The sequence below is a fragment of the Acanthochromis polyacanthus genome, chromosome 12 (genome assembly GCF_021347895.1).
Source record: "Acanthochromis polyacanthus isolate Apoly-LR-REF ecotype Palm Island chromosome 12, KAUST_Apoly_ChrSc, whole genome shotgun sequence".
Taxonomy (NCBI): domain Eukaryota; kingdom Metazoa; phylum Chordata; class Actinopteri; family Pomacentridae; genus Acanthochromis; species Acanthochromis polyacanthus.
In genome coordinates, this window is record NC_067124.1 from 465,405 (window position 1) to 481,592 (window position 16,188).

Here is a 16,188-nt window from a genome sequence, read left to right on the forward strand (position 1 = left end):
GTGTGAAGTCAGGTGTGGACACAGAGGAGAAATTTCGTTGGCACACAAGAATTGGCAAATCAAAACAAGCAAGTGCCTCTCAGTAGAACTGGCTGCAATAATACTGTCACAAAGGACTAGGGTTAGGGTTAGTGGTGATGCCCATGTCAGCTCAGTAAATCATGTGCATCTGGTGTTACAGCATACGACAGGTTGATCATCCGATAATCCTCAACAGCTGTTTGCTATTTACATGCTCTGCTGCTGTAAATATCTAGAGTTACTAGAGTTGGGCTAAAGATATCACCAGCGTTATCTCTGCCTCATGAGGGTTAGATGGTGTTGGACACTGATAAGATTTGGACCTTGCTTGGACTTACAATCATTTGGCAGCTTAACAAACATTCCAGGGAAGTTCAGACATACCTGGTGGTGATTTATTGCCTGGCAGGATGTGGCTGTATAGCGAGAGTGTGTGGACTTGGTTGAAGTATGTGGTGGCATGGCAGCGATCTAGCTGACCTGCCGTGCCACCAGACTTCTGGCTGGACCCATTCAGGAAAGCTCCCAAGGGGGCTGTTTACTGGAAGGAGGTGGTAAATCCCTATTATGAAGACTTTGTTTCTGTGGTTATTGTGCAACATCTTGGAGAAAATTTGAGCTAATCTAGAGACTGTATACTGAACTAGTATACAGTCTATTGTGTGAGGTTTGGAATCTGAAAGGATGGACACAAACTCAGACTACAGACCAAACACACACAGAGAGAATATCAGCCAGACTACCGTTTGCTAATTGTCAATTTATTGACAGAGTTATTATTCTTAAATTCCACATGAAGACCAAAAACGACAAAGACCTGTGTTGCCAACATCTAAATCTCCTTTACACCATGTTCTATATTATAATGGATGATAGCTTATTTTGAGTAAAAGTAAAACCCTAACCCTCACAAATGTGAATTCAACTGCAGTTAAAAATAGTCACCAACAGTTTACTTCTACTTGCATGCAGTTTGTCAAAAATAAACAGGACACCACATATTTGGAACCTGTTTTAAAAATCCCATCAGTAGGAACAAACTGATGGGATAGGGTTAGACAAATTAAAGCACTGCTGTTTATAAAGAATACATTTGACCCTAAACTCTGTACAACTGCGTCTAAATATCCACTTAAAACACCATCACCAAACTGCACGTTAGCAACATTAGCATTTCTGATTCTAAAACCTAGGGTTAGGGTTATCTAACGTGCTTTTAGCTCAGCTTTGAATTATCAGCTAGCCTTGTCTTTCTGGTGCTGCCAGCACATACTGGGTTTATCAAAACTATTTAGCAGCAGTTGGTAGCAGCAGCAGCAGCAGCAGCAGCATCAGCAGCAGAGAGTGAACTCAAAACGATAAACTGACCAATGGCAATAAAAAAAACCAAAATCATTATCTAAAACAGGCTAAATTGCTGATAATTATCTGTAAGTTAATATGAGCCTTATCATTCATTTTTCAAGTTGTTACTTGATACAAGTTTCACAATTAGTGCAGATTGAAGTTCTTGTATTAGCTTCTCCAAAACAACAACAGCAACAACAACAAAAAACATTAAGTTGTATGTTTGTTGTTCTGTTTGTATTGTTTGTCTGTTTTCTATCTGCTTTATCTCACCTCCCTCACCTCCACTCAGGCAGATGTCTGCCCTCCCTCAGCCTGGTTCTGTCAAAAGGGTTGCCCTCAGCCCAACCTTCTGTCAAAGCAACTTCATTAGAACAGTTCAAACAAGGCAGTTCAAGGTGATTTACAGTGGCAAAGAAATACATTCAAAAAAATATTTGAAGGTAGACATACGTAGAATATATATACACATACATAAAAGATCATCACTTGCATGCATACAAGCATCACTGGAAAAGTTACAATCTAGGAAAGTCCACCAAAACTGGAACGCTGCAGGTGCATGTTCACCGCATGCAGTGAAATATAATAAAGATCTGCACATCTTCTGCCAAGTCCGATGCCAAGCACTTGCACTTTAAACAACCATATGCACGGACTACATTAAAACGGATGTGTGTGTCAGTAGTGGGTGTGAAACTTTGTCTTTATGATGAATTTAAGGATTGTACAAATATAGTTTCGCTGAAGAAAGCTTTTAATGTGTGATCTGTATACAGACAGTGATCTGTTGATTTTTATTTTATGCCTAAATATGGACTATTCGTTCAGGGCCGGTACCTATGATTAGAAATAGAAAAGATGTCCTGTACAGTTTTGTAAGCTGCAGAGTTATATGTGTTGTGTTTGTTTTGTATTTCATGGAAGGTTGTGGAAGGGTTAGGGTTAGTAATGTGTTTACTTGCTGCGTGAGTCATCCAGCAAGGCTATCTTTAGTTGATAAGGGGCAGGAAATATACGATTTTCTTCAGCCTGCTCCCTTTCGAGTAGGGGTGTGTATCACATAATATCTGATGATCTGATGTTATCTGATGATCTTAAAATGTGCATTTCTGTGCCACACATCCTTGACGAAATAAATAAATTGAACCTTCTTAGGTACAAGGAAATGGTGCGGTTTCACAATTCCTAGATTAGGACTGAAATCTGCAGTTCCTCTCACTACTTTAAGTGTCTGTGGTGCACACACAAACCCACTGAGACCATAGAAACATACACAGTGGTTTAGTGTTGGGCTCGGGCCAAGATAAATGACTGCTTCAGGTGGAAATAAACCAAGGCCCAGCAGATTTTTAGGGTAGGCTTAGCTCTAACCCACTTCTCTTTGTGTGAAGTTGCCCATATGCTCCTCACATATGCTCCACTTTGGCTCTTCAACCCTCTAACACTTGAATTATTCAGAATGAGGAATTAGAGTTTAAATGGTGCTCTGCAGACACACTGCTTCACATGTGTTGAGGGTGACAGCAGATTCTGACAGCAAGGGTTAGGCCTTGTGTCATCTGTGGGGCAGGATCTTAAAAGGTGGAGAAAAATCCCAAATTATAAGAGTGCACAGACACACACATACACACAACATTCATTCACTCTAACTGGCCACAGTAAAAGTCCCAGAGCTGCAGTAAATCCTTTACACAGATTTTTACCTTTGCTGTGTCATTGGATCATTTATCTGCTTGTAGTTTCATATGAGTCAAGATAAGGGCTCATTTGTGAGATGGTTTCCAGAAGGGCAGCAAAACAAGTGGACTGGATGTTTGTGTGAGGATAGGGTTGTGTAATTAATGTTTGGCAATTAGTTCAACCCCAACTAACTTGACCAGTTTCAAGAGTGCCACAATGATGTACAGCGTTATCTACATCTTTCAGCATCTTTGAGTGATCACCCGAGTCTCACCTGAGAAGAGCCTTTGAATGGCTTCAATTAAGAGGACAATTGCTTTTGTCACACGCAATGACTGAAGCAATTGTGACTAAATGCAAAAAGGCCCGAAGGAGCGTTGCTAAAGATCTTTAGCATCCCACTGAATGTGGTCCGCCTGCCCCCCGCTGCTCATTACTGGGACCACCCGCTGGGAGCAACATTAGCACTCTGGCTACCAGAACACCAGTGAGGATAGGGTTATCAGCTAAAAGTGACTTAGGGTAAACCAATATTTAAAACTTCATTTACGGTCCTCTTACAAACTTCATGCTTCATGTCATTTTATAACTGTATTTACAGCTGTCAAAGCTGCTGTCTGATGACCATTTTTAGTTTAGTTTGTCAGCTTGCTAACATTTGCTGATTAGCACTAAACATGAAGCACAGCCGAGGCTGATGGGAAAGCTGCCCGTTTTTGAAGAATTCGTCATAAACCAAAGTACAGGCAGTTATTACATAATTCTCATAATTGAGATTTGGGGTAAGATGCCTGTCCAGCCAAGAGGTGGGCAGGCATCTTACGCCAAATCTCAATGATGGCGGTGCTAGAGGAGACTCAGGGGAACCCTAAGGTAATCTGGATTCGTGATCTGGGATTGAGAGATATCTGGAACCTTTGTTGACCAAAGGGATGGACCGTGAACTGTTGGCATCATCCGTATAGCCACACCACTATCATGGACATGAATCAAACTCTGCAGTTTGCTGATGGATCTCTGATTACAAACCAGAAATCATGTCAGTTCAAAGTGACTGTGATCTGTATATGATGCTAATGTATGCACCATTTAAATGCTGTTCAAAGTACCTGGTGAACATTTGTGTCAAAGGTGCAAGAAAAAAATCAGACAAAAATCAGATCAAAAATCAAAGCTAAAATCAATGCTAACAGACTGGTGAAGGAAGTACTGGGTGAGAAACTGGTATATTGTTGGTGCTGCCAGATCAAAGGAGACAAAATCAGAGATGAAAACTCAGTTTTTCTAATCAAACTCTTGGACAGTTCAAACTTCACAGCATCTAGTATCAGTGATAAACTTTCCTCACAGATGTCTGACCTGTGTCTCCTACATATAACCCTATGACATGCAGATTCAGGTGACTTTAAAACCTGAATGTTTATTGTCTGCAGTGAGACAATAATGGAAAAGCTCTGGATGATCTAATCATCGTATACACAGTTTGTAGAGAGATTAGCCGTTGAATTAATCATGATTTGATGTACTCATGTTTGTAAAATCCCTCTCGCATGCCGACTGATCTGGTGAGGCGATATCGAGGCGACTCAATCTAACGGCAATCAATCATATCGGCAGCCATCTTGGGTGCACTGTTTAGAGCTGTAGCTCAGCAGAGCTGCACACTTCCACTGGGCTCACGCTTTGCTTTGGCAACAGGATTTCTCCTTGGAGGGGAATGAATGTGCAAATGTGTTACAGGTGGGATTCATTAAACTGAGACCTGGCACATTGGTACTCGCTCTGCACAATTACCACGTTACAAAACCAGAGAGCAGAGAAATGCTAACACACAGCTACAGAGCAGATCCAAGTTGGTCACTTTATCCGTTAGCCTGAAAATGGAAAAATGTGTAAATGCAAACATATTGCACATTGCTACCCCTAACCCTATGTCCATGCATCCACAGCTGAGATTTAATAGGCCGATTTCATTTGATGAGCTCCTATTATTACTCAGAGCCTATTAACCTATTAAAGAAAAAGTTCATATTTCGCGAGCTCTTTCTACCCCTATTGAAATAACAGCAAAGCTAACAGCACCACCATCAGATTTTCTTAATGACAAGTTTACAACCTAGCTCTGATCTATCCCTTTCAACCACTCCAAACTGTGGTGTGTCCACTGTGGTCACACCAGAGCATTCTTACAGATCATAAGAGATGAATCATAAGACCCTAACCGTAACCCATCACAAACATGAGCACCTTGTTGCATATTCAGCAACTAACCCTAACCCTAGGTGAAGGTGTTCAACAGATCCTAATTATCACTGACTACTACAATGCATGGAATTCGTTTGCAGTGTTAGAAGGAATAAAGCCTCGGGTCTCAAAGCACTAATGGGAACTGGCTTGCATAGTTGTGTGTGTTTTGATTTGATTCGAGGTGTATTTGAAATATTCTCTTGTAAACTCATGGACTGGCAGCTGTTTCTTGTCTCTCCACACGTACAGCTCATGCATTCTCTGTAATGTCTGCATGGGTAAGTGTTGTCAAGAGCTATGGGATGCAATGTCATAAACATATGACATTGCAACAAGCATCAACAAGCAGCATGGCTTTTAAAGAGGAAACAACACGGTCCTCTTACAAATGAATGTAGAGGGTTAGTGTTAACCCTATGAGCTTACGGTGACTACTATTAACCAGCTTATGATAAATATTGCCACCAGCTGTATGCATGCAGTATTAGTGCATTAGTGGTTGTTTAGCAAACATTACATTTGCTACCTTTAAACAAAGACTTCATATAAAGTGAGCTAATATTAACCACCGTCAGCGATGCAGTGCTGCAACAGCAAAACCAGTGAGTGCACTGAACTGAATAAAGTAGAGTAGACAATAGACAAAAAACTGTGTCCGTTCACAATTAAGGATTCCCAAATCCATAGATTATCAAAATCCTTTCAGCGTGTTGGGCTCATTTTATCATTTTGTTTATGACAAAACTAATGATCAGGATTGGGCTACACCAGCTATTTGGAAATGTGTTAAGTTTATGTACACTACGGTTCAAAAATATGAGGTCACTGAGAAATGTTGCAGTTTTAACATTAAATGAATGATAAATCCAGTGTAGACATTGAGGTAAATGACTAGCTGTACAGGTTGACTTGTTGGAATGCTTGCCCTCCTGGTCAAGCATTCCAACAAGTCGGTGTCAGATAACTATCACTCCTGTGTTCAGGTTCTGTGTTCGGGATTAGAAAACATTTGTGCAGTCATGATATATATATATATATATACTACTACTACTACTCAAACAGTATTTCCATCATCACAACTATTCACACAATTCGGCAGTTGTAAGTCATTCATTCATAATTACTAATATTTGTGTGGTGAAACCCATTTTAATTTAGCAAATCTCTTCTTAGTAAACATCTACAATAAGTTTGACCTTACAAATAATTTGTGCAACTGGCCCTTGACTGTTCCTTAAAAAGCTACACTTTCAGTGTTGTACCATCTCCAGGTGCCAAAATAAAGTGCAAGTTGTGTTAAATTGCAGTTATCCTTAAATCAATTTTTCAGTGGGTATCATAAGACATTTCAAGTTCTTAATAGCATATTGTGGTGCATTACATAATTTCCTCATGTTTGTTCTTCTATGCCTTAATAGTGGCAGAGAATGGGAACATGACTATCTTATCTAACTTCATTTAAGACATCTGTTTGGTATGCAAACACATATTAACCGTCACACAGACTGACATCTCACAGAATGTACGTTTGTTTCCTGGTGGACAGCCATGCATGCGTCAGTCACAACCATCCACCAACCATTCACACCTGGTGATCAGCGCAGGGTGCGTTCAAGTGACCCCAGAGTGTCCCAGAGTCCACAGCTCCACAGCGAGATAATTATTTCCAGTTGCAATTAGAATAACTGCAAGATTTTTTGTGTGTGAGCAAAGGGGATCGGCAAATATCATTTCTCCCGTCTTTGCTTTTCTGACACGCTTGTATAAATACCCCTGGTCAGGGGAGGGCCTTTAGGGGCAGGGTATTTATTGGAGCCATCAAAGCATTCATAAAAATCAAGATGTATGTGACATCCAGTGGATTTCCCCCCACACTGCACACACACAGCAGGCTAACTCAGGAGGGCCAGAGTCAGGGTAAAGTCAATCAGGCATCATCATCATCATCAGCTGCTAGTCAGAGCTGATGATGATGATGATGCCTGATTGACTGTGATGGGCTTTTTTAACGCCCTGCACGTGTTGTTCCACTGACTGTTTCTATGTGTGTGTCGCTGTCCTGAAAATGTTCTCCGGCTTCTCCACTTTGTTCCTAAATAACTCTCTGCTCTCCCCTCCTCTCCTCCAGATCAGGGCCTGCACTGGCGCATGTAAAACACAAGAAGAGGCAAACTCCAGATATCAGGAACATGACTAATGCATCTGCATGTGTATATCCATCAGCGTCGCTGAGCGACTTGGCTTGCGTGTAAAACATTTATAAAGTTGGGACTGATGACACGCACGCTCGTATCTGGTGATCAGAAACTCTGGGAAGGCGGCCACGATGGTGGGAGGGAGGGCTGCCTGACTCCTGTGTGTTCGGCCTGGTGAAGACTGATTGTTCTGTTGGAAAACAGTTAGAGCTAACTGGGAAGAAACAAATTGGGATTTGTGGGAGAAACATTGCAAAACAGGGCTTCAGATGTATTTCATGGGTTTTTAGAGAAATACAGACGTCTCAGATTGACTGAACTGAGTGCACTTAATATGACTTATGTAAACAGACATATCCCCATGAGTCATGCTATTGTGTACTAGCACAGTAGCATAATAGCACAAGTTAGGGTTAGACAACTTAAGTGGAGTCACAAAGACAGCCACAGACCTGTAGGGGGCAGTGTTTGTTTTACTCAGCAGGGTCTAACTCTGGCCATAACTGGGCATATATGGTGCAGGTGAGACCAGTGTAGTAACCATCTCTGCAGGGCTACTACATACTTTCCATTCTTTGATGAAGCCAGTGATGAAGCCAGCCTTTAAAACGCACAGATGCCTGATGCGAGGCTCCTGATAATAGAGCCTACATAGGAGGCCTGTGAAGTATTTCAAAATGCCAAACGGCTGCGAGGGTGTAGACGTTTGAAGGCCACTAATGCAGGAGCTGAGGCCTAATATAAACAGCATTATTCACATGAAAGCTGAGCGGTGGCCATTAGGGCTGTTCTGAGAGGTGGCACTTCTCTACCGGCACCCTAATGGCACTTGTCGTTTAAACATGCAGATTCATGTTTATGCCGACTCCTTTGAAATCTGTCTTTCCTGAAACCATCCACTGTACAATGATTTGCAACTAAAGTCCTTATCCAAACCTTCAGGGGATTCGAAGCATGTGCTTGACTGCAGCTCTCCCAGAGGGAGATGTTTTAGTTGTGTTTAGCAAGTGTTAGCATCGGCCCTAGCAAGAACCGATGCTAACACTCACAGCTGCAGCTGTTCAAATACCCTCCTGTGAAACTCAAAATTGCACTTTTTTTTAGGCCTGTAACTTACAACTGCCTGGAGACTATAGCTGGCTAGTGCATCAGTTTCTCACAAAATTATTAATCGTACAGAATGTCAGCCCACCATAAAGCTGCTGAACTCCAACATCTTGTGTGGTAAACACAAGATGTTTACCACACAATCTACTGTCAGCAGCAGATTGTAACATGAAGCAGAAGAAAACATCCTTTGAAGAAAATCCAGTCGGAAGACGGAACATACAGTAAAGGGGAGGCGATGAGGATGAATAACACATTTAACACATTTCTTTTTGGCTGACCGAGATAGTCTGTCCCCATCCTAACCACTCAATAGGAAATTAAACAAATGAGAGATTGATTTGACTTGAATTGTTCTCACCAGTCAGAAGAAGTTGGCTGTTATGTAGGGTTTAACTTGTTTATGGTTTTGATCAGGAAGAGGTTTGGCAGCCAAGCTGTTTGTTTCTCGGTCTTCCATTCCAGATCACATTTACAAACTTACACTTTCATTGATTTCATTCAGGAATTTCATTCTATTGCCAATTCCTAACTGACAGCAGTATATGCTATAAGTGATGATTTGAGGTGAGGATTTTTTCATGGAAGAAAGGGTTAGGGTCAGGAGAAGAAAACTGTAGTATAGGGTTAAGGGTTATGGTTATCACCACTAACCCTACCTAACCCTAAGCCTACACTGATCTTACATTTGCTGGGGTTAGTGATCGTGCTTGTCAACCTGCTTGAAACTGAACTTGCACCACTGAAACTGCACCCTCAGTAGGCATTTGTGAGTGAGTGACACAATTTTCTATGGGATTTAGACGAACCATTGAGTCGTTTTGGGTTAAATCCGCAGTACCACTCTGTGACCCTTCCACTGGCCAGGCCCCATCACAGATTAAAGGTGAACACAGGGGCAGATCAAGTCAGAAACATTCATTGTCAGCTTCCCACTGTGCCATCACTGCATATGCACACACACACACACATGGGCAGCCCTTATCTTGCAGGTCGTGACCCCATGTACTGGCACCGAAAAAGGAATGACGAGGATTGGTTAGGGTCGCCTATCCTCCACCTTTAGCTGAGTATGGTGTACTTATGTACATGATGGACCCTCAGGAACAGGGTCCAGCATGTACATAATTGTGACTGTATGGCATAATCTGCCATACAGATACAGTATGCTGTAAGACGAACTTTGCCAAAAAATGTCCCGTCGCAAGAGCACTGTCTTCACAATGTTTGCCTGCTAGTTTTTACATGTCACAGGACATCATGTGCAGGGCCGTTTCTCGCTTCATGGGGTCCTGGGCAAGATGTTGTTTGGGGGCCCCTATTTTGTCAGACTGTGATGAAGAGATTCCTAACCTAACCTAAAGATGGTCTACTAAGCCTAGGCTAGAGTTGAGCCACTCAGGCAAGTTAAACCGATAAAACTATAATACAAGGAAAACCATCCTCTATATGTCAATAAATAAAACAGATTGAGTATTTATTAAAAAAAACGTTTAAATAAGAAAACATAACAAATTAACATGTAAAGTGCAACAATAAAAACAAACCACCGCTTAAAATAATACTTAACACTACACTCGTAGTGTTAAGTGTCATTTCATCAATGATGTCCTCATATGACAGCTGCTTGCCCATCTCATGGTTGATGCTGATTATTGCAAGACCAGTGAGGCGATCCTGTCCCATGGTTGACCTTAGGTAGGTCTTGATGAGCTTCAGCTTTGAGAAGCAACCCTAACCCTAGTGCAGGCAATTTTCAGGGCAACCCACAGATTGGGATACAGCTCCTCCAAATGTCTGTTGTGAATGAAAGTGAGGAGCTCAAGAGCAGTCATGTCATCAGAAGGCAAGCTTGGCAAGTTTTTGACCTCCACAGCCAACTCCTTTCCATCAATGTCACTTTCATGTCCAGTGCTTAATGTCCTGCAGAGGTTGTCACACTGTTGCACAATTCCTGATCATCCAGTTTTTGGAAATTGAGCAGCACTCCAAATCTGGCTCTCACTTCACCCAGTGTTTCAAACCTATCCTTTAAGGATTGAATGGCTGCGTCAACAACGACATTAAAGAATGTTGCTTCTAGCCTCTTCATGGCATCTGCAATAGGCTCTTCTGGTGCTTCATAGGCAAAGTGCTTTTTTGTGCTTCTTAGTCTTTTCTCTTTGAGTACAGCCTCCACATTCATTTCCTCACACATGTCTTTAGCAGAGAGCTGAAAATGAGGGTAACCCTAACCCTTGAGCTGAAGCAAAGCCAGTTCCTCTGTATTTAGTCAGAGATGTTTTTGCCTTAGTGAGGAGGTCAACTGCCACATCAAGCTGCATTTTGGGAGACTGCAGGAGCTTGCTTACATGGTTCACATGGTGTAGAATGTCATACCATGCTACTGTGCAAATGAGAAATCGGTATGACCCAACCTCTTCTGCCAAACTTTGGGCTTCAACCTTGGTCAGAGGATCTGTCACTTTTTCCCTGACCTCCAACAATGCTTCCCTTATATTAGAGGCCTGGTACCGCACAGCCTCTATGCTGTTAATGCGGCTCTCCCACCTTGTGTCACTCCAAGTCTTCAGTGCAACAGTGACATGTTAGGGTGTACAGTTTCTGTATATTGCCAAAGTAGCTGATGGCATCTGTTGAAGCTTTTGTTGCATCAGCCACCACCAACTTTAGAGAATGTGCTCCACATGGAACATAAAGTGCACGAGGATTCTTCTCAAGAAGCCTGGCTTGAACTCCTTTGTTCCTCCCTTTCATGTTGGCACCATTATCATATGATTGTCCTCTGCAATCATCAAAGGGAATATTCAGCTCCATCAGTTTGTTCAAAATCACCTGTTGACCTGTTGTTTCAGAACTGTTGTTTCAGAAGCCACAAGAAATCCCATAAAATGTTCCTTGATTTCTGGTGCTTTGTCCATTTTGACAGTCCTTATGATGACTGACATCTGCTCTTGGTGGCTTACATCGGGAGTACAGTCCAAAATGATTGAATAATATTTGGACTGTTTAATCTCAGTCACCATTCTGTCCAACATTTTCCCACTGATTGAGACAATAAGTTCATTTTGGATGATATTTCCAAGATAGCTGGAATGACTGAACTGACCACTCTCAACACAGTCATTCCAGCCCACTCTCTGCTTCATGACAGGATCAAATTTAGCAAGCAGTTCCACCTCTTTTAAAAAATTCCCATTATTTTGCTGGTGTAATATGTTTGATGAACCTCTCAATGCAAGATTTCTCTCAGCTAGAGACTGGATGATGGAGATTAAGCGAGTCAGGACATCTCTCCAGCGCCTCTTTTCGGCCTCCCATAGTGTCCTCTCAGCTTGGTCTATTGTCTTCCCAGTTTGCAAACGCAGCTCTAAATCTTTCCAGGTTGCCATGTGTGATGTGTGCTCTGGGCTGCTTTCGTGACTTTTCAAAAGTGCACCAAAGTTTTTCCAGTCTGTCAGTCCCTCTGTCATTAATTTGTGTTCCTTTATCTTTTCCCCATTCACTATCTGCCATCTTCTTTTCTGGGGAACGTAAAATCAGAACTGATCTGAAATGGCCCTCTGCCTACTGTTACTGTTACTACAGTTCTGAATGAATCAGAGAAAACTGATGGCCAGTCAGCTGGATCTACGGGTTGAGCAATAACGGGCAGCTGACCATGTGAATGTGCAGTTGATGCTTCCTGGGCAGAAGAAGGTCCTGATGTACATGATGGTCCTTGAGCTTCCTGGACAGAAAGAGGTTCTGAGGTAAGTGATTGTTCTGGAGCTTTCTGGACAGAAGGAGGTTCTGAGGCACGTGATGGTCCTGGAGCTTCCTGGACAGAAGGAGGTCCCGAGATACATGATGGCCCTGGGGCTTCCTGGTCAGGATGTTCAGACGATCCCTCAGGCTCGATGTCTGGAGCTCCAAAATGTTTCAGAATTGCTCCTGCAAAGACAAAGCTCATTAGGTTATCAAGCAAAAAATAGATCCTGAGTACATATTCTATTTTATTATTACAGTGTTGTTGCAGTAATACAGAAAATTAATCTGTTTTTATATTAAACATTGTGATGTACAGTGTCCCTTTAAAGTTTTTACCCAGTTACAAAGTTGCCACTTTTAAGAGTTTTCTGCATTAGTTTACAAATTGTACTAAAGTAATAAAACTAAGACAAATGAACCACTCCCACAACAGTCTAAAATAAGAATAAAGCACCATGCCTAATATTTATAAATCACTTAAAACACACTAATCAAACACATTACTTGTATTTGTTTTAATTGGTTTAATATTGTTTTATTATTTGTTTTATTGGTTTTATATTATGTACTTATTTTTATTCATATGCTTTAATTTTATTGGGACGCACTTTGGTCACTGTATGTGTTGTAAAGGGCTCTATTAAATAAATGTTGATTGATCGATTAAAAAACAAACATTTAAAATAGTTCTTTAAATTAAAAACAAAACAGTAGCACAGTTTTAATTAGAGCCCTATACAATACACACTAAACCTCGTAAATGAATTCTAACTAATCATAAAATAACAGCCGGCAGCAAGCTAACATTTACCCCTTTAAGCTGCAGTCAATTCCAGCCATTTTCAGTACAAAAAATCGCTAATATTCTATTTGTAAATAAAAATATGACGAGAAATACAGGGAATATTGGACGCGCATCGCGAGGTGCATTTCCTTGAAAACAACCTATTCGTGGATTTTATGCCGACTTCAAGACATGTTTTGGACAAAATAGTTTACTGGCTTGTGTCGTCTGGATGTCCAAGGTTGGATCATGGCCGTTTTTGTGGAATATTTTCATCTGTGTGTGTAATAATGAACCCGGAAATGTGAGTCGCGCTGTGTGCGTTGAAGCCGTGTATAGAGAACGGATGGATGGATATTCGTTTTTGTCGGACAAATGTGTTTTTCTCACCCGCTGTGGTAATCACATCTGAAAGTGGTTTATACCGGCGGATTCATGAGAATCTAAGCTTTCCATCGGTGTATAGTGTTTGTATAATCGCGTTTGCAGTTTCAGACATTTAGCAAATTGCTTTATGCAGATCTCAAAGTGTACCGTGGGCGGGACACTGAAGCGCAACTGAAGCACAACGGGCTAATAGCCGGCAGCAAGCTAACATTTATCCGACGCTAGCTAGCTGGCAAGTGGGACAAATAAACAAACTTGCAAAAAAAAAAAAAAGGCGTTTCACCTCCACCTCTCCAGCCCACATCACCAACAAATGACTTACCTTTGAATGTTTGTCTTCCTCAGTCTTCTTTTTCTTCCGTTTTTCCGCGCTGCATTATGGTTTGTTTTGTTAATCCTCTCACTAATGAAGTCAATCATTCCCATCATACCTGTCGGCGGGCCGCTACGTGGCGTCATTTGCTGTGTGACAGTGCGGTCCAACAGACTAATAATGCCACAAAAGCACCAGCCGCAGCTTATCATTGCAGTTTATTTTATTTATGTCCGTTTATTTTTAAGCATATAAGAGGTGTAATAAACACAAGAGCTAGCTACAGATAAAAACAGGACATTTTAATTATCCTCAGAAGAGGTTGAACATGCAGCTTTGGGGCCCCCTGGTGGCTTGGGGGCCCTAAGCATTCGCCTAGTTGGCCTATAGGAAGAAACGGCTATGATCATGTGAGTCATCAACTACAAATATGTAACACACACTTTCATTAAAACTCGCTAGATTTTTGGAAATATTACTTATGAAACTCCCTAAAGAGAATGGAGGCTTAGCTTGGAAAATCCAAACTGAATCTCCATGTAATCTCCTATCTCCATGTTAGGAGATACAGGAGAGTCAGTTTGGTATTGTGTGAATTGAATCGCGTTTCCCTCCCGGTCCAGTTTGGTACGACCAATCATAGCACGGGAGGCGGGAGTTAATGCTGCGTCATCTTCAGCGCCTGGATTACTCATAAAGATGATGCCGGAGGAGGAGGAGGGGGGGGGGGGCAAAGCGAATCTTTTTGTGGTCTCTTGGCGTTTTGGATGGCGTTAGTCGTTGCCTCTTTTCACTTGACGTTTCCGACGATGAGGAGGCAGCGGATGGCTCGTTACTTTCGGCTTCTTGCCATTGTTTGTACAGAGGAAAATCCCGTTCCAAACGTGTGAGTAAATTTAAGCAACTCTTACACATACGTACCGACTTGGTTTGGCTCCGATTTAACCCTGATCTAACCCTCTAACCCTATTCCTAACACCGCTAATCGTTCGGAAGGAGTCTTTTGTTGCGTAGCCTTTTCAAAAAAAGTGTTGTACTTGAGAGTACCCCATGCAGTGTTGGTGGTGGGGTGTAGGCAAGGGCCAACGGAGGGGGGTGCACGGTTTGTCCCGGGCAGACAAGCGGCGGCAGGTGTTAGCCGACCAGTTAGCGGGGGAGAACAGCCGGCGGACCCGCAGAGTTAAAAATGACAGCTCCGGTGGCTTGGTGCTTTCCGTTTTGTTTTGTTTTTTTGGCCGCGGACCAGTGAGGCGGCAAATTTGGCAAAATTGTAGTGAGGTGGTGGCCTATACCAGCGAGGCGGCCCGCCTTGTCGGTCATATAGGAGGGGAAACACTGCCATGTATTCGCAGATTTTTGTGACAAAAACGGCAGTAATCATTCACCGCAATGCTTTCTCGGCAGCATGCCATTGTTGTTTGGACTACATGGACTTCAAGGTCAATTTGTTTGTGCGTCACATCCATGTTACGCTGATTGGTTCTTTCTCGTTCAAGCTGCATTCGTTAGCCCCTCCTTTTTGAAATCATCTCCTGTCATCACAATGCCAGACTGCCTTTATTGGTATTGATATTAATACATAAATAAAGTCGGTCTGGATTATCCAGGCAAATGGAGGCTGGTTATGTTTCCTTTTCAGCTTGTCAACTTCAAACTGGATGGCCAGTCTCTGTGGAATGACCTGCTTTGCCTGTGGAATCATATTTTTTGGACAGTCAGTGTCTGCAGAGTGTGCAGTTTCTCGACAGTGTCTGCAGTCAGTGGGGTTTGTCAGTGTGTGCGGTTTATTACAATATGCCCACTTCAGCCCGGTACAGTTAGATGAGGACACTGATAATGCACTGACTACATTTATGAAACCAGGGTTTCTGGTTCGCTTAGCTTAAAGGCAGAATCTAAAGCTTCTCAAGACTTTATGTTTGTGGTTTTTAAGTGGGCAGATCTAATTCCTGGACCATATCCTGGACAGTTAGACTGTACAGCTGGTTGCCTGGCAACATCATTCAGATAACAAGACAACTAATTCAGGCAAGGCAGCAGTAGGTATAGGGTTAGTGGGCTGTGGACTGAGCCAGGCTAGTTGTTGCACTTTCTTCCAGTCTCATTTTCATGCTAAGCGAACTGTTGGCTACAGTTGGCTAACCCTAACCCATTTCAATGCTTTTTTCAACATTGTAGATTAATACTGAGAACAACACTTTTTAGTTTACAGCATTAATGAGAAGGTGTGTCCAGGAAGATTAGATTTAAACATATTCATCCAAATAGTTTTGGGTTAGGGTTAGGATCAGGGGTCAGGATCAGGGGTCAGGATCAGGGTTTTTTTTTTTTTTAACAACCTTCATCCTGCACCA